The following is a 19914-nucleotide window of genomic DNA, read 5'->3' on the forward strand; positions in this document are numbered from 1 at the left end:
CTTTTACCAAAACTAACCACACCCTTCCAGGGTGAGACTTTAAGTAAAACCCGGTCCCCGACCTGAAATTCCAATGGCTTCCTACGCTTATCTGCGTAGCTTTTCTGGCGATCACGAGCTGCCGCCATGCGTTGTCGTATCTGTGCAATTCGTTCAGTAGCGTCAACTACCATTTCTGGGCCTGTAATCTAACTATCCCCCACCTCTGCCCAACCGAGAGGTGACCGGCATTTACGTCCGTACAATGCCTCGAATGGAGCGGCTTGAATGCTGGTGTGGTAACTGATATTTTACGAAAACTCCACTAAAGGGAGGTGCTTTTTCCCAGCTGCTGCCGAAATCGATAACACACGCCCGAAGCATGTCTTCTAGAGTTTGAATCATGCGCTCAGACTGCCCATCCGTCTGAGGATGATACGCTGTGCTCATGTCTAATCGTGAGCCGAAAGATTTGTGCATCGCTTGCCATAGTTCTGACGTGAATCGTGCATCCCGATCCGAAATGATGGAGGTGGGCACCCCGTGCCTCAAAACAACTTCTTTAAGATAGATGTCTGCGAGAGTGGAGAACTTATCCATTTCCTTTATAACTAGGAAGTGTGCAGACTTGGTGAGTCGATCCACGATCACCCATATAGTATCATTCCCACGCTGGGATCTAGGTAAGCCCGTAACGAAATCCATGGAAATTTCTTCTCATTTCCACTGTGGTATCCTGGGTTGGTGAAGTAGGCCTGCGGGTTTCTGATATTCAACCTTGACTCTGGCACAGGTCAAGCATTTGCCAACATAGGTGGCGATGTGGGCCTTCATGCCTGGCCACCAATAAGTAGTTCTGATGTCGTGGTACATTTTGTCTGACCCTGGATGTACCGAGTAGCGAGACTTGTGTGCTTCGCCCATCACAAGTTCTTGTAAACCGCCATAAAGTGGGACCCAAATACGCCCCGTTACATAGTAGGCGCCGTCTTCCTTTTGTTCCATTCGTTGCCTTGAACCGCGTAAGGCTTCAGCCATGACGTTTTCGGGTTTCAATGCTTCTATCTGAGCAGCTCGTATCTGTGCAGGAAGACTGGACTGAATAGTAAGCTGTAGCGCTCGCACGCGCTTAGGTAGGGTGTCCTTTCGACTGAGGGCGTCGGCCACAACATTGGCCTTGCCTGGATGGTACTTGATGGCGCATTCGTAGTCGTTCAGTAGTTCAACCCATCTCCGTTGACGCATGTTCAAATCCTTTTGCTTAAAAATATGCTCGAGACTCCTGTGATCGGTGTAAATCGTGCACCTGGTACCGTACAGGTAGTATCGCCATATCTTAAGCGCGAAAACAACAGCTCCCAGCTCTAAGTCGTGCGTCGTATAATTCCGTTCATGAACTTTGAGTTGTCGCGAAACGTAGGCAATAACCTTATCCCGTTGCATCAATACGCAACCAAGACCCTGCATCGATGCGTCACAATAAACCTCGAAGTCGTCGGTGCCCTCTGGCAATGAGGGAATAGGTGCACTGCAAAGCCTATCCTTCAAGTACTGAAAAGCGGTTTCCTGGGAATCTCCCCAACGGTAGGTGACACCCTTCTGTGTCAGCATAGTAAGCGGCTGCGCGATCTTGGAGAAGTCTTTGATAAACCGCCTGTAGTATCCCGCCAAACCCAAGAATTGGCGTGTTTCTGTTGGTGTACGCGGTGCAGGCCAGTTCCTGATCGAATCTACCTTGGATGGATTGACATGAATCCCATCCCTGTTCACCACATGGTCTAAGAAGTGGACTCCACGAAGCCAGAAGTCGCATTTTGAAAACTTTGCGTACAGTTGCTCCTTTCGAAGAAGTTCCAAGATAAGACGTAAGTGCTGCTCGTGCTCCTCCTGACTCTTGGAGTAGATCAGAATGTCGTCGATGAAGACAATGACGAACTTGTCAAGATAGGGTTTGCACACCCTGTTCGTAAGGTCCATAAATACGGCAGGTGCGTTCAGTAATATCAAACCATCCATCATATCAAACACAAAAATATAGTAGGTAAAATAATTCATAAAACCCAATACGATTAATGTTCGAGCCAAACTTTGTTTGAGTAGCGTAAACACAATAATGAAAACCCAAGATAAGTTATAAGTTCAAATATCGTTCATTGCGTCTCCTCGTCCTAACACGAAAACTCGACCTCTTGCCTCGTTGCCATTGTTGTTGTTGTTTCCCCCGTTGTTGTTGTTGTTCCCGTTGCCCTGGTTATTGTTGTGGTTCTGATTCTGGTTCAACTGAGGGCAATCGCGTTTGTAATGACCTTCTGCCCCACACTGGAAACATCCCCGGTTTCCACGCTGTGGTTGCTGCTGCTGTGGGTTTTGAGGAACTGGTGGCGGAAGTTGCTGATCCTGGTTTGCAGGTCGAGAGCTTCTACAATCCTTAGCCTCATGACCCATCTTGAGGCATCTTTGACAACGTTCCCTGCGACATCTTCCGCTGTGGTGTCTGTTGCACTTATTACACAGTGGGTGAATTCCCCGATATCCACCCTGCCCCTGACTGCCAGATGATTGCTGACTCGAACTCTGGTAATCATTTGTCTTGCGCTGCTGAGACTGAACAGAAACTGATCCGTTGCTGGAATCCCCCTCCCATTTCCTCTTGTTGTCACTGGGAGTAGCAGAAGTGGTGACAGCAGCAGTGGTAGCCTTGACACGTTTTGGCAGCCTGTTCTGATCCACTGCCTGATCTGTAATACGATGAGCAAGGCGCTGAATAGCCTGGATATTATCAAGATTAGCCGATGTCACATGGCTCTGGATCTCTGGTGCCAAACCCTTGAGATACAACTCAATACGCTTCACTGGAGGGTCCACCATAGTTGGGCATAGCACGGCCAGTTCATTCGACCGTTTGGTATAGGCTTCGATCTCTGACCCAACCATTTTCAAGTGATACAGTTCATCTTCCAACTTGTGAATGTCTTCACGAGTGCAGTATTCCCTATGATCAATTCCTTGAAATCATTCCAAGGGGTGGCGTTAGCAGCTGCCAACCCTAGGATCTGTACTTGCGCATTCCACCAAGTCAACGCGATTCCTTCCAAAGTGCCAGTGGCGTACTTGACCCTGCGAGCCTCAGGGCATTCACACATTTCGAACACAGATTCTAGCTTCTCGAACCAATGGAGGAGTCCCACTGCCCCCTCGGTGCCACTGAATGAGCTTGGACGACAGTCCATGAAGTTCTTGAAAGTGCAGACAGGTTGCTGTGCGTGCTGACCTATTGTGTACGAATAGGACAAAGTTAAATACGAGTGTTAATGTAGGATCTAAGGATCCTAGTGTGTGTCTATACTGTAGGGTATACTACCTGCTTGAGCAGCTGCAAGTGCCGCAGCAACTTGAGCTTGAACGAGAGCCTCTAGCTGGGCTTGAGTCATGTTAATTCGTCCGGCCATTGATCTTCACATCAAAGGCAACATAAGTGAGAAAGGTTCGCGAATAGTGCGATGACAGAAGAGTGTAAGCACGTAAGTGTTCTCAAGCAATAACAAGTAGTGAGCAAAGTAACGTAAGCATACTACGAGCAAAGTTCTATGCAGTTCTAGCAAGCAGGTAATGAACATAAACCTTATTACCTAGTATGTCGAGTCTTGCACGTGGAGCGAAGCGTCGTTGTGGATCGTTGAGAGCATTGTTCTGGTTATAGTCTGGTTTTAATAAAAACGTTTTCCCATATTAAAACCAAGTTCTCTATAACCAATGGCTCTGATACCAATCTGTCACACCCCCAAAATCCACACGCGGAGTATCACCGCTTGGGAGCGTGACATGACCAGGATCAAGCCACCAATCATATCGAACATGTAATTAATATCAAATGTGATAAATGTAAACCAATCATTCGATATGATAGGTGTTCAAAACATAATCATAGTTTCAGAGTATAGCGGAAGCTTAAGTACGAAAACCCAAATGTGTAACATAAGTTCAATAAGTTTTAAAACATAATCCATGCTCCACAACGACCTGCTCCTCCCTGTGCAAGCTCCATGTATCTAACGACCTGCAAGGCATGTAACAGAGGATCAACAAACTAGTTAAGCGAGTTCATAGTTTACAGTTCAGTAATAGTATAGTGTGAGTAGTAGTATGTTTGTTCGTTATGTCATGTATCGTATTAGTTTCCATCGCGGCCTCCCAGGCAGGTATGCGAAGATATTAGGGGATGTTCGTCCCGAGTATCCTAGACTAGGTTTATCTGTATCGCGGCCTACCAGGCAGGTGTGCGAAGATTAGTAATTTCAGTTCGCGGCCTTCCAAAGGCAGGTGTGCGAAGTCGGTCATAATATCGCGGCCAACCCTTGGCAGGTGTGCGAAGATCAGTTCAATAAGTGTTACTAGTCTAGTCGTAGTTCAATCAGCGGAGTATGTACCATAGTTCATCAAATCACATCACTACGTTCCAGTATAGATAAGTACCAGTAAATAATCAAATCCCATTCCCACCCTGGGAACCCCATGCCTTGGCTGTGTGAACTCACCTTGGTTTGCTCGGTATGCTATGCTCTAGGGTTTATCAAACGTCTAAGTCCGTTACACATGACCTAGGATATGTTGCATATGATACGATGTAAGTGTTTGCATCAAATTAGGGTTTACAAATCATTGACATCCAAGCAACTGTATTTTGTGTGCTTATTGTATGCAGGACGATATCACATAGATCGTTCATTCATGCAGGATTATACAGTTTCATTCAGTATCATACAATCATATACAGAATCATACATCACGTAAACAGTTATTCGTATTCACATAATTCATGCGTCGCGTCTTTGATCACACAGTTTAATCTAACGTGAATATTAACCTGGTTGCCAACGTTAACATACTTAGTACATTTAGCAGCTTCAATAAACTTAACAGACTTTAACGGTGTTAGTGGCTAGCGAAGGACATACATATCTTATCAGATCCAATCATCAATTAATATACAATTCATGGCTTCACAAGATAGACAGGGCCTTGCCCTCTATAAAACTCGGACAAGTGTGTGTGTGTGTGGGGGGCTTCCCCTGTTTAAAAAGTTGAATCATGAAACAAGGAATTCAAACTCAGACATGTGAGGGGTTAAAAACTCAGATAGTTTGTGTGAGAGAGTAAAAAGTCGGACATGGGCCAAGCCCCTTAAAAACTCGGACCACATAAAAACAAGGTGAAGGTCGGACTAATGTCCATTATAAAGCTCGGACTTCTCACATCCTTCTAAACTCGGACCTGCATTTCATAAACTCGGACCCCCTTGTTATCATGCCAAACTCGGACAAGTGATCTTGTGCATAAAGAATTCGGACCACTATAACACAAAGTCGGACTCCTCTTGTTTTATCCAAACTCGGACCTAACATGATTTAGAAACTCAGACAATGGCAAGCAAAGAAACTCGGACAAGGAACTACCTAAACTCGGACCCAACTTCATTAATTGAAACTCGGACCATATCAACAACAGGAAACTCGGGCCTTCTTGCTTGTTTTAAAAAAACTCGGATAACATGATATGTCACAAAAATCGGACATGTAATCATCATAACAAACTCGGACATGTAATCATCATAACAAACTCAGACTCTCATGCACATCATATAAAATTCGGATCCTTGATGCATTTCATAAACTCAGACTAATCATGAATCCCAAAAACTCAGACAGCTACATTAGGGTTACGAAACTCAGACATACATAATCATTCACAAAACTCTGAGAACAATTCAATCATTCGCTCTCTGAGATTAAAGCAGTTACGTTTCTTGGTTTCCAACCCTAATTTCATACATTTTGACGGCAGAACCAATCATCAATCAACCTATGCTTAACAACAACAATCATCACAAAGATAATCTATCGAGCATGCAACCAAGCATCATCATAATCACAATTATTCAGAATCAAAACAAAATCACAGAATATTATATGAGGAACTAGGGTTTTCATGAACACATAATCAAGAATCAAGAGTTAATAAGAATCAAGCAATCAATAAACAATAATCATTTACCTCGTGTTGATTCTAGAGAAATGTGGAATCGAGAGTGATGAATAGCTTGCCAATGATAATGGTGATGATTGCTAGGGAATTAGAGGATGTAGTACGTGTTTTGATTTTGAGAGAATGATTAGTGAAAAGGGGATTAGGGTTAAGTATCTCTACAATTTCACTAATTACCCTCTACCTCCCTAAGTATCATATTTTACACATGTACACCATCTCATAACCATTTCATAGTTTCACCACCAAGTTTACATATATGACAAATCTTTCATAATTACAAACAACCATGGACAATCACACACTACCATTTATTGCACCAAAGCGTATACGATTCCATAGCAACTAGATGTGCAAATAATCAACTAACAATAAATAAACGTGCAATAAATGCGAGATATGAATCTTGGAAATTCGAGTTGTCACATTATCCCCAACTTAAAAGAAATTTCGTCCCGAAATTTGGTACGCACTCACTGAGGAAGCTAGGTAAGCTATATTGTTCACTGGTTTTTCCTGGGGTGTCACATCATCCCCCCGCTGATTTGGAATTTCGTCCTGAAATTCAGTAGTAGTAGCTTCAGCCTCAGTAGTGGTTGCATTGTTTTCGAATAATTGGGGGTACTTTTCTGTCATCTGGTCTTCGCGATGTTTTCGAATAATTGGGGGTACTTTTCTGTCATCTGGTCAACCGTACGACCAAATGAACTGACATCCGAGATGTTTTTGAGCATATTTTAAGTTCCCTATACTTAAATTTATTTTAGATCCTTGAAATGGGGTTAACGGGGCTTAAAAGTGCCAAAAAATCAAGTTTTACAAGTGTAGGGACCATTTTTGAAATTTCTGCCAGATTCAATGAACCTAGTCCATTTTGAAGTGTTGATGGTTTTCACCCATGGTTTTGCAAAACCATGGGCTGGTATTCAATGAACATAGTCCACATTAGGGGCTCCCATGGTTTTCGAAAACCATGTGCCCACATGTAAGGTCTAGATCAAAGCACGTTTTTCGACGAACGATCTTAACGGTTCTAGAAATCCTATATATACCCCATCCATTTCACTTCAAAACCCACAATTTGAAATCTGATTTATGCTCTCTAAGTGGAAGTATATGCTTCCTACCTGAGAGAAAAATCGGAATCAAATCTTGCGGGGACCTTCTGTAAGCTTTCTTTCGTTCTTTTCATTCGTTTTAGCATTAAAGTCAAACTGCGTTTGACCTTTTGCTTTGACCAGTTTATGGTCAACGCGAAGTTCGTTTGAACTTCATAACGTGAGCATAATCACGATGGTTATAGTCCCTAAGTGACTATATGTAACACCCCCAAAGTACCACTTGCCGAGACTCCGCGAGGCGTGTTACGCATCAGAGTCTGAGCCACCAATCACATTGAACCAATGATAAATATTTAAATAAAACATGTCATTAATTACCAAGCAAGTCTAATACCAACGTTAAATCCAAAAGATATGTTTAGCGGAAGCATAAGTGAAATAATATTCAATTGTTTAAAGTTCAAAACCACCAAGTCAACTGTTTAATCAAAAGCCACGATCCATGACCACTCCAGCACTCCCAGATAGCAAGTCCATGTCTCCAACCCTAACGACCTGCAAGCATGCAGACAAGTGTGTCAGACTACGCTGGTGAGTTCAAGTTTTGTTAACGTGTTTTGTTACCAGATATATGTTAATGCGTTTCAACGTTGCGATACGATGTTGCTCATGCTAGATACCCTAGGGAGTGTGCCCATATGTATCCGGGGAGTGTGCCCCTTAACAACCCCAATGCTTCTAACCAAGCATTGGTAATGATGCCCAGATAATTAGTTCACGCCCGTCCATACGGCCCGGTGTGAGGTTTCCCACCTAATAGCGCTATCAACTAATTACCCCATTGCCCTACAGGCAATCCGATACTGATTGATTCTGTGTTCAACTGTTTACCCAATTCAACTGTTTACCCAAAATTCCCTAACACATGGTTACTAGTTGTCCCAAACCACCGGGACGCATGCTTGAGAAATGCAATGAACTCACCTGGGGTTGCTCGGTATGATACACAACAGTTCAGTTAAGCTACAAAGTGATCAACCACGTCCTATCACAGTTATCATACCAATCAGATTCGTACACTAGCATTGCACGTATGTTCCGCACATATAGTAACAAGTTGTGTACACGCATTGATCATCATGTTCACGTATAAGCATGGCAGTTCTACAGTAACTTCACATATGCAAGTCCAAATACATGGCCCAATCAATTGGGCTGGTAACAGTGGGCCAGTCCTACAACAGGGTGTGCATGTTCTCGGTCTCGAGTCGAGACTAGCAATCTCGAGTCGAGACTAGTCGGTCTCGGGTTATATTGATCTCGAAGTCTCGAGTCGCAACAGGGAGTTCCCGGGTCATCTTGGTCTGGCCGAGACTACACGGTCTCGAGTCGCAACCGGACCCGCAACCGTGGTCTCGAGTTGTGTTGTTTTGTGCCGGTGTTATGGTCTCGAGTCGAGACTAGGAGTTCTCGACTCGCAATCTCTTGTCGAGACAAGGTGTGTAACAGATTTCCATGATTAAACAGCAACAATCACTCCGTAAATCCAGCTAACAACTTATCGGTTTCACAAATCGGATCAAACACCATGTTCAACAGTTTCACTTATTCAAATCATCATCAACAAGAACAGTAATTCATCATCAACATAAATATGTAACCGGATCATTTGATTAACAACTTCATAGCCGATTAATTCTAAGACTCGAATCTATGACATAACATCCGATTACATGAGCATATTCCAAAACACACATACAGGCCGATTACATGTATCCATTCGGTACAACATGAACAATGATTTAACAAGCATCATCAAATCGGTTCTAGCTTATCATCCCACATACATTCCTAATCGATATAGTCTAAGCATGATATCACATCATCATTCAACATTTAAACAATAAAAAAATACTAACCGATAAGAAGATGGTAAACAAGAATTGATCCAAGCAAGTGGTCTTGGTGCCGTCGGTTCCGAGGGAGAGACGAGAGAGAGCTAGGGTTTGCAACTTGTGTGTGTTTTGATAAAATGTGAGATGTTTACAACATCTCCTGTGTAAATCGGCTAAGGGAATGGGCCGAACCCACTTGGGCTGCCCTAAGGGTCCGCGCATAAGTACAAAGCCCAGATGACTTGTGCGGTTGAGTGTAGTGTCGTGCGGTTCGGTTTGGTTGCATGTACACGCATTCACGTATAATAAAACATAACCTTCATACATTAATTCAATTAACATAGTTCACGTAAGCACGTAACGTTACATAAAGTAGGTTCGAATTACGAGTTGTCACAGTATCCCCAACTAAAAGGAAATTTCGTCCCGAAATTTGGTACGCACTACGCACTCACTGAGGAAGCTAGGTAAGTTATATCATTCATTGGTTTGCCTGGGGTGTCACATCCTCCCCAACTTGAATGGGAATTTCGTCCCGAAATTCACTAGTTGCATCAACATTAGGTTTGCTAGGTTTTGTATTCTCTTTGGGGAACAAATGTGGATACATAAGTTCCATCTGATCCTCGCGTTCCCACGTGAACTCTGGGCCACGTCTTGAGTTCCAACGAACTCTCACAATCGGTATACGGCTGTGTTTACGAACTTTAACTTCCTGATCCATAATCTCAATTGGTTCTTCGACAAACTGCAATTTGTCGTCTATCTTCAGCTCTTGAAATGGTACAACTAGTGTCTCATCAGCCAAACACTTCTTTAACTGCGATACGTGAAACACATCATGGACGTTACCCAACTCAGCAGGTAATTCCAACCTGTAGGCCACCTTTCCAATTCGTTCCAGAATTTTGAATGGTCCCACATAACGAGGGTTTAGTTTGCCGCATTTCCCAAAACGCACCACACCCTTCCAGGGTGAGACCTTTAACATAACGCGATCATTAACTTCGAATTCCAACGGTTTACTACGCTTGTCAGCATAGCTTTTCTGGCGATCGCGAGCTACGGCCATACGGTTTCGGATCTGCACAATGTTTTCTGATGTCTCAAGCACAAGTTCAGGGCCTGTGATCTGACTGTCACCCACCTCAAGCCAACAGAGAGGTGAACGGCATTTACGTCCGTACAGTGCTTCGAACGGAGCTGCCTGTATACTAGTGTGGTAGCTGTTGTTGTAGGAGAATTCTATCAACGGTAAGTGCTTCTCCCACCCTTTCCCAAAATCGATTACACATGCCCGTAGCATATCTTCAAGTGTCTGGATGGTGCGCTCGCTTTGACCATCCGTCTGCGGGTGATAAGCGGTACTCATGTCGAGTCGTGAACCGAACGACTTATGCATTGCTTGCCAAAGGTCGGAAGTGAAACGTGGATCTCGATCTGAGATGATGGAAGTTGGTACTCCATGTCTAGAGACGACTTCCTTAAGATAAACCGCTGCTAGTTGCGAAAACTTGTCTGTCTCCTTAATTGCTAAGAAATGTGCTGACTTCGTGAGGCGATCAACAATCACCCAAATGGTATCGTTTCCAGCCTGAGTTCTTGGTAGTCCTGTCACGAAATCCATGGCGATCTGTTCCCACTTCCATTTGGGTATCTCTGGTTGCTGCAGTAGACCCGAGGGCTTTTGATGTTCCGCCTTGACTTTAGCACAAGTCAAACATTTGCTGACGTAGGTTGCGATGTGAGCTTTCATGCTAGGCCACCAATATGTAGTTTTCAAGTCGTGGTACATCTTATCTGATCCAGAGTGTACGGAGTAACGTGACTTATGCGCCTCCTCCATTACAAGTTCTCGCAAGTCACCATAAAGTGGAACCCAGATGCATCCGGTTACGTAGTAAGCGCCGTCTCCCTTTTGCTCTAGGCGTTGTCTTGAACCGCGTAAAGCTTCAGCTCGAACGTTCTCTGGTTTCAACGCTTCTAACTGAGCGTCTCGTATCTGGGAAGGAAGATTGGACTGGATCGTGAGTTGCAATGCTCGCACACGCCTAGGTGCATTATCCTTTCTGCTGAGGGCGTCAGCTACGACGTTCGCCTTGCCCGGATGATACTTGATGGCACATTCATAATCATTTAACAGTTCAACCCATCGTCGTTGTCGCATATTCAATTCTTTCTGGTCGAAGATATGCTGAAGACTCCTATGGTCGGTGTAGATGGTGCATTTGGTGCCGTACAGATAGTGCCTCCAGATCTTCAACGCAAACACCACCGCTCCTAATTCCAAATCGTGAGTCGTATAGTTCTTCTCGTGCACCTTCAACTGACGAGAAGCATAAGCTATCACCTTCTCGCGTTGCATCAACACGCAACCGAGACCCTGAATCGAAGCATCACAATAAACCACAAAATCTTCGGTACCCTCTGGTAACGACAAGATCGGTGCACTACATAGTTTCTGTTTTAACAACTGGAAGGCCTTTTCCTGCTTCGTTCCCCAAGAGTATACCGTGTTCTTCTGTGTCAACGAGGTGAGAGGTTGTGCGAGCTTCGAGAAATCTTTAATAAACCTCCGATAATATCCAGCAAGACCAAGAAATTGGCGCACCTCAGAGGGAGTCTTTGGTGCCGCCCAATTTTTAACTGCGTCCACTTTTGCAGGATCCACATGTATCCCTTTTTCATTAACAACGTGGCCAAGGAAATGTACTTCTCGGACACAAAAATCGCACTTAGAAAATTTCGCATACAGCTGCTCCCTTCTTAAAAGTTCCAAGATGAGACGTAGGTGACGCTCGTGATCCTCCCTGTTCTTCGAATAGACTAAGATGTCATCGATGAATACTATAACAAATTCATCGAGATAAGGCTTACACACACGGTTCATGAGATCCATGAAAACCGCTGGTGCATTTGTCAATCCAAATGGCATGACCAAAAACTCATAGTGTCCATAGCGCGTTCGAAAAGCCGTCTTGGGAATATCCTCTTCCCTAACCCTTACCTGGTGATAACCCGACCTTAAGTCGATCTTCGAATAGAAACTTGACCCCTGTAACTGGTCAAACAAGTCGTCGATCCGGGGTAACGGATAACGGTTCTTGATGGTCACCTTGTTGAGCTCCCGATAATCAATACACATCCGGAATGACCCATCTTTCTTCTTTACAAATAGTACTGGGTCTCCCCAAGGCGAAGAACTGGGTCGAATAAAGCCCCTGTCCAACAACTCTTGCAGTTGGTTAGACAGTTCTTGCAATTCCCCTGGTGCTAAACGGTAAGGAGCACGTGTAATTGGAGCTGCTCCCGGCGTAAGATCAATATGGAATTCTACTTGACGGTGAGGAGGTAACCCTGGTAGCTCCTCTGGAAATACATCAGCGAAGTCTCGCACCACTGGTAGGTCTTCGATCTTTCTCTCCTCAGACTGAGCATTAGTAACTAACGCTAACATTGCAGGGTACCCCTTTTGTAGATACTGCTGTGCACGCATGGCCGAGATAATACCGACCATCGTCCCACTACGATGCCCTTGAACTAATAATGACTCCCCATCAGGGAGAGGGATACGCACAATCTTCTCCTTACATAAAATTTCTGCTTGGTGCTTAGACAACCAATCCATGCCTACTACTATGTCGAAACTTCCGAGCGTAACGGGAAGAAGATCAATATCAAACACTTGACCCACGAGATCTAGTTTGCACCCGAAAAGGACATTCGAGGCTTCTATCATTTTACCATCTGCTAGTTCTACTACTTGCTTAACTTCTAAGGGTGTTGGGGTTATCCCTAATCGTTGACTAAATTCTAGGGACACATAACTCCAATCGGCGCCGGAATCAAATAATATAGAAGCAATATGATTGTTTACAGGAAACGTACCAGTTACAACGTTGCCGTCATTCCTGGCATCCCCTGCTCCAAGCTGGAACACTCTGCCTCGAGCACCATTTCCCCCATTGTTGCCGTTGTTGTTGTTGTTCCCCGTATTGTTGTTATTCGGGTGATTGTTGTCGTTAGCGTTTTGATTCAACTGAGGGCAGTCCCGCTTAAAATGACCCTCATCCCCACACTGATAGCACCCCTTCCTGAAACCCTGGTTCTGCTGGGGTGGTTGTCCCTGTTGTCTCTGGTTCTGCTGGTTCTGTTGTTGCTGGTGTTTGGGCTGTGGGGCCCTACAATCCCTGGACTCATGGCCCGCCTTACCACACCTGTTACACATCCGACCACACGGCCCAAAATGATGCTAGCCACACTTGTTACACCGTGGCTTCCTCCCTGCATATGAACCCTGACTTTGGCCACTTCCCTGGCCTTGATTGACAGAAGACGACTGGCTGATGTTGCGGTTGTGGTTGTTGTCTGGCCTTTTCTGAGTCTGACCAGCACTGGATGCTTTGTCGTAGTCGCTCCACTTCCGTTTGTTATCATTAGCAGATGTAGTAGCAGTGGGTGCCGCAGCAGTAGTGGCTGAAATGCGCGGGGGTAATGAATTGCTCTCTACCTCTTGGTCCACAATCTTATGAGTCAGACGAACAATCTATGTCAAATCATTGAGATGGGCTGCAGTGACCAAACTCTTCACACGCGGAGGCAACCCTTTGATGAATAACTCAATCCTCTGAGACATAGGCCGGGACAAGTTTGGGCACATGTCGGCCAGTTCATACGATCGCTTCACATACGCTTCGACTTCAGATCCAACCATCTTCAAGTCGTAGTACTCGTTTTCCAACTTCTGGACTTCATCCCGAGGACAGTACTCCTCCCTGATTAGTTCTTTAAAGTTATCCCAAGTTGTGGCATTCGCCGCCTCGATGCCCAACAACTGTACCTGGGCATTCCACCACGTTAGGGCACCATCCGCCAAGGTACCCGCAGCATATTTCACCCTGTCCCCAGCGGGACAGTTACAGATGGCAAACACAGACTCTGCTTTCTCGAACCATCTCAGAAGTCCCACAGCCCCTTCAGTCCCGGTGAAGGTCTGTGGCTTACAGTCCATAAACATTTTAAACGTACACGCAGGCTGGTTGGGTTGAGGTTGCACTTGCTGACCTAAAGGACGAAAGGGAACACATTATAGGAGTGAAAAGACGTGTACGCGGTATAAGAGTAAAGAGTACTTGGTACATTCCGTACCAGCTTGATCCACACGGGTATTGATTAAGTCAGTCAACTCAGCCTGAGTCATGTTGATGTTGCCACGTCCATGTCCTCGTCCACTCATGATTCTATATATAGAGATGAATCGATTCAGGAAATCGAAACGAGATGGAAATCAAGTATCGTGTCGATATCTATGTACTACCAAATTCACACATAATAAGGCAGAACCCTCCTCACGCTCGATAAGCCTCACTGGGACTTGCATGCACCCCACGTTATTATTAAGTGTGCACCCATAATAATAAGGTAATTTGCATGCTTATCTCAGTGCCTCTTAGCTTGCGCTCAAAGTTTCCCCCGTTCACACAACACAACGAATGGTATCACAGGTCTATGATTCACATGAGTCAAAGAGTAGTGTCACACTATCAAGTCACTATAGTATCAAGTGTATCGTGTCATGCAAGTTATGAGTGTGTGACAACTATGGGTGTATGCATAAACTAAACAGAGGACAAACCTTGCGATCTGGAGCTGAGTGTCATGATCGATTCTTCGAAGGTTTTCGGTTATAGTCTGGTTTTATGAAACGTTTTAAAACCAAGTTCACTATAACCAAAATTCCCTTCCACATGGTTACTAGTTGTCCCAAACCACCGGGACGCATGCTTGAGAAATGCAATGAACTCACCTGGGGTTGCTCGGTATGATACACAACAGTTCAATTAAGCTACAAAATGATCAATCACGTCCTATCACAGTTATCATACCAATCAGATTCGTACACTAGCATTGCACGTATGTTCCGCACATATAGTAACAAGTTGTGTACAAGCATTGATCATCATGTTCACGTATAAGCATGGCAGTTCTACAGTAACTTCCATAAGCAAGTCCAAATACATGGCCCAATCAATTGGGCTGGTAACAGTGGGCAAGTCCTACAACAGGGTGTGCATGTTCTCGGTCTCGAGTCGAGACTAGCAATCTCGAGTCGAGACTAGTCGGTCTCGGGTTATATTGATCTCGAAGTCTCGAGTCGCAACAGGGAGTTCCCGGGTCATCTTGGTCTGGCCGAGACTACACGGTCTCGAGTCGCAACCGGACCCGCAACCGTGGTCTCGAGTTGTGTTGTTTTGTGCCGGTGTTATGGTCTCGAGTCGAGACTAGGAGTTCTCGACTCGCAATCTCTTGTCGAGACAAGGTGTGTAACAGATTTCCATGATTAAACAGCAACAATCACTCCGTAAATCCAGCTAACAACTTATCGGTTTCACAAATCGGATCAAACACCATGTTCAACAGTTTCACTTATTCAAATCATCATCAACAAGAACAGTAATTCATCATCAACATAAATATGTAACCGGATCATTTGATTAACAACTTCATAGCCGATTAATTCTAAGACTCGAATCTATGACATAACATCCGATTACATGAGCGTATTCCAAAACACACATACAGGCTGATTACATGTATCCATTCGGTACAACATGGACAATCCGATTTTCATGAACATTATCAATGATTTAACAAGCATCATCAAATCGGTTCTAGCTTATCATCCTACATACATTCCTAATCGATATAGTCTAAGCATGATATCACATCATCATTCAACATTTGAACAATAACAAAATACTAACCGATAAGAAGATGGTAAACAAGAATTGATCCAAGCAAGTGGTCTTGGTGCCGTCGGTTCCGAGGGAGAGACGAGAGAGAGCTAGGGTTTGCAACTTGTGTGTGTTTTGATAAAATGTGAGATGTTTACAACATCTCCTGTGTAAATCGGCTAAGGGAATGGGCCGAACCCACTTGGGCTGCCCTAAGGGTCCGCGCACAAGTACAAAGCCCAGATGACTTGTGCGGTTGAGTGTAGTGTCGTGCGGTTCGGTTTGGTTGCATATACACGCATTCACGTATAATAAAACATAACCTTCATACATTAATTCAATTAACATAGTTCACGTAAGCACGTAACGTTACATAAAGTAGGTTCGAATTACGAGTTGTCACACAATACCTACTGATTACCACGTTATCTAGGCTCAGTGACGAGTCGTAGTTTCGGCCAAAATGCGTTTTCTCGCGTATTTTGTAACCAAACTACTCTAGGATGTCAAAACCGGTTGTTTTGATATCAAAACCTATTTTCTAACTTAACTAAACATGTTCTAGCATGTTTAGCTCGTCACTTTTAGATTAGTGCTTGTGTAGAGTCGTAAGTCAAGCGGACTAAACACCCGCTTAGACTTTCGAACACGACCCGTTTGGTCGATCGTTAGGATCCGACCAAACATGTTTAGTGACCATAGTAGCGTAGGGAATAACCTTCCGATGTTATACCTTATGGTCACTTAGGTTTGATTAGTCGCATGATAAGTAGTTTATGTGCCTTTGGTAAATTACCAAAATGCCCTTTTCATACATAATTGGTAATTAAGCATATGTAACCCAAACTTTTGTCACGTAACTAATTATGTAACATAATTAAACACGTTTTGGCATATAATACTTATCATAGGACTAGTTAGACGTCTGAAATGCGCATTGCGCGCACGACGCGTTAACGTAGCGTAAGCTACCTTAATGGGTCACGATGGGTCGAAAGCACTTAGGTTAGGTTCCGATTTAGAATGTAGGCTTTATTAAACCATATCACATGAGTTCCAACACTCATTTGGTTTACAAGACCTCATTCTGTCCGATCTTCCGATTTAGGTGTCTATTGTTTGACTAGTGGTTCGATTACTAGGTGCTGTTTGATTTCTCTGGTTTGCTCAAGTTGTTGAAGTTCTATTTGATTGAGGATACTTTGCACTCCATGTCAGTACATAGTTCCCCTATTTTACTGTTTTCAATTGTTTTGGGGTGATTCATATGTACGAAATGTTTTCAAGGTTTAAACGATGATTTCAAAAACGATTAGAACGATTTTTTCTAAACTCATAACGATTTCAATAATGTGAACAAAACTTGATGGTTGTAGTTACATAACAAATGACATTCATTAATTTTGGCCCAACCGACCAGTATTAGGTTATTGTACCATAGGATCTGACAAATCCCGTTACTTTACTACACCCATGGTTATGTGTGGGGGTTGTGGGTAGCGACTGAATTTGATGTTAGTTAACTTACCCTTTGGGGGTTCGTTAATTCGAGAAGCGAGAAGCGAGGTGATCGAGTCATGAAGGTTTGAATGTTATTAACGAGACGACCATATATAAGTTATCACAATTAAAACGAGGACGATTTAAACGAGCAAACGATTTGGGAACGATTTGAAAACAATTTGGAAACGATGTTAACAATTTGGGTAAACGATTGGTTTTTGGCTAGTGTTTAGATAACGGGACGGGTGTAATATGGTGAAAACATAGTAGATACGCCGCTGGTACTTCTTATATATAAGTGTTTTCAACATATTACATACCGTGGCGTTATTTAGTTCACTTGGGTAAACGATTTTGGAACGATATCACACAAACAAGGTTTTTGAAATGATATAAACCATACGAGTTTTATTAACGAGATGTTATTAACGATTTAATACGAGATGTTTTACAAATTTTTTTACTAAAACAAATGTTTTTGGGTTAAGATTCATGGCTACGAGGTTTTATAAACTATAACCCGCTGGTTTTGAGTTGGTTAATTAAGTTGCAATAATACACTCTTTTCAAAACAAAGTTTTTAATAAAGTATTGCAACATTTAAACTAGCCATGAATCCGACACTCCTATAAACCTATGTACTCGCCAGCATTTCTTTGTTGACTAAGTGTTTACATATGTTTCAGGTGTTAATGCTTGATCGATTACTAGGATGCTTGCGTCACATAGGATCTGGACAAGGCCTTAGTGACATAATAACTATGATAGACGACATAAAACTTGTTTGTTCTATGTGTTAAGACAATGTAATGTTTAGTATTTTCAATAAAACGAAACTCTTTGTGTATCCATGGTTGTGAAACAATAATTCTGTTGCAACACTCCCCGACGTTTCCGCCGCTGTTTTGTTGTTTTAACGCGGTCGGGGTGTGACAGAAGAGTTGGTATCAGAGCCAATGGTTATAGGGAATTAGGTTATTAGTAATGCTTTGACCTAGACTATAACCTTTAGGACCCCAACGCAAGTTTACTTGCGTTTAGATTTTAAAACAATACCGTCACCTACCCTTAGGTGATAACCATAATAAGTTCGAATCCGCTTTGAAAACTAATCATCTGTTCTAGGATGATTGATTACTAGGTTTTGAACCCTTTGTTATAAGGTTTTGAACCCTTTGAGTTTTCAAAATCTCGTCAAAGTTTGGGTCTAAATAGTGTGAACACGTGCGAACTGGAAGAGTGGGTGCCTGTAACCTGGGTCTTCTGTCTAAGGCTAGAGTGTTCGTACAAATCCGCAGTATCGGACCAGTCACTCTTACCTGGGAACTCTTGGGGTGAGTGTCCACTTATAGGCGAGCATGTCTTCGGCAATACATTATTTTTGATCCATTTACTTTGATTAGTCTCTGCGTGTCGTTTGTTTGTTCGAGGTAACGAACAAATGATCGCCTTTCTTGTGTTTTGTCGATGTTTTCAATGCCTCTTTTGTTTTTCCAATGATCGATCCCGCTCGTGGACGAGCATTCAATCTGAATACAAACGAGGCTAGAGTTGACAACCTCGTTGTCAATGGTACCTTGGTTGTCAATGGTACGTTTCTTGTTAACAATCGACCAGCATCTATTCTTTTTGATTCTGGTCCCGATAGAAGTTTTGTTTCGTTATCTTTTGAACCTTTGCTTGCGATACCTAGAACTAAATTGAGGAAACCCTTATCTGTCGAAATTGCTACTGGTAAACCTCTTGTCCTCGACTCTGTTATTCGTGATTGTCAGTTGAACCTTGATAACCATCTTTTTCCTATTGACCTCACGCCAATGCAACTTGGGAGCTTCGATATTATCGTTGGAATGGATTGGTTAACCAAACACCACGCTGAAGTGGTTTGTTTCGATAAGATTGTTCGTATTCCTCTTCCGTCTGGCGATGTTCTGGAGATTCGTGGCGAGAAACCTTCAGGTGGATTAAAGCTAATGTCATGTATGGAAGCCCAAAGGTATTTGCGAAAAGGATATGTTGCCTTCTTGGCACATGTCACCGAGGAGAAAAGCAAAAGTAAGAGTATTCAGGATATTCTGATTGTTCGGGCTTATCCAGAGGTCTTTCCTGATGAACTGCCTGGTTTGCCTCCAGTTCGTCAAGTTGAGTTTCATATCGACCTTGTACCCAATGCCAACCCGATTGCGAAAGCACCTTACCGTCTTGCACCATTAGAGATGCAAGAATTATCGAAACAGCTTCAAGAGTTATCTGATAAAGGATTCATCCGTCCGAGCTATTCACCTTGGGGAGCTCCTGTCCTCTTCGTGAAAAAGAAAGATGGGTCTTTTCGAATGTGTATCGATTATCATGAGCTTAATAAGCTTACCATCAAGAATCGATATCCCCTACCTCGAATTGATGATCTCTTTGACCAGCTGCAAGGTGCTTCATGATTTTCTAAGATCGATCTGCGTTCTGGGTATCATCAACTTCGTATCCTCGAAGAATATATTCCCAAAACTGCTTTCCGCACGAGATATGGGCATTACGAGTTCACAGTCATGCCCTTTGGTTTGACGAATGCTCCAGCTATCTTTATGCACTTAATGAATAGGGTCTATAAACCTTATTTAGACAAGTTCATTATTGTGTTCATCGATGATATCCTCATTTATTCAAAGACTCGAGCCGATCACGAGCAACACCTTCGCTTAACGT

The sequence above is a fragment of the Helianthus annuus genome, chromosome 7, assembly GCF_002127325.2.
Source record: "Helianthus annuus cultivar XRQ/B chromosome 7, HanXRQr2.0-SUNRISE, whole genome shotgun sequence".
In the NCBI taxonomy this organism is placed as follows: Eukaryota; Viridiplantae; Streptophyta; class Magnoliopsida; order Asterales; family Asteraceae; genus Helianthus; species Helianthus annuus.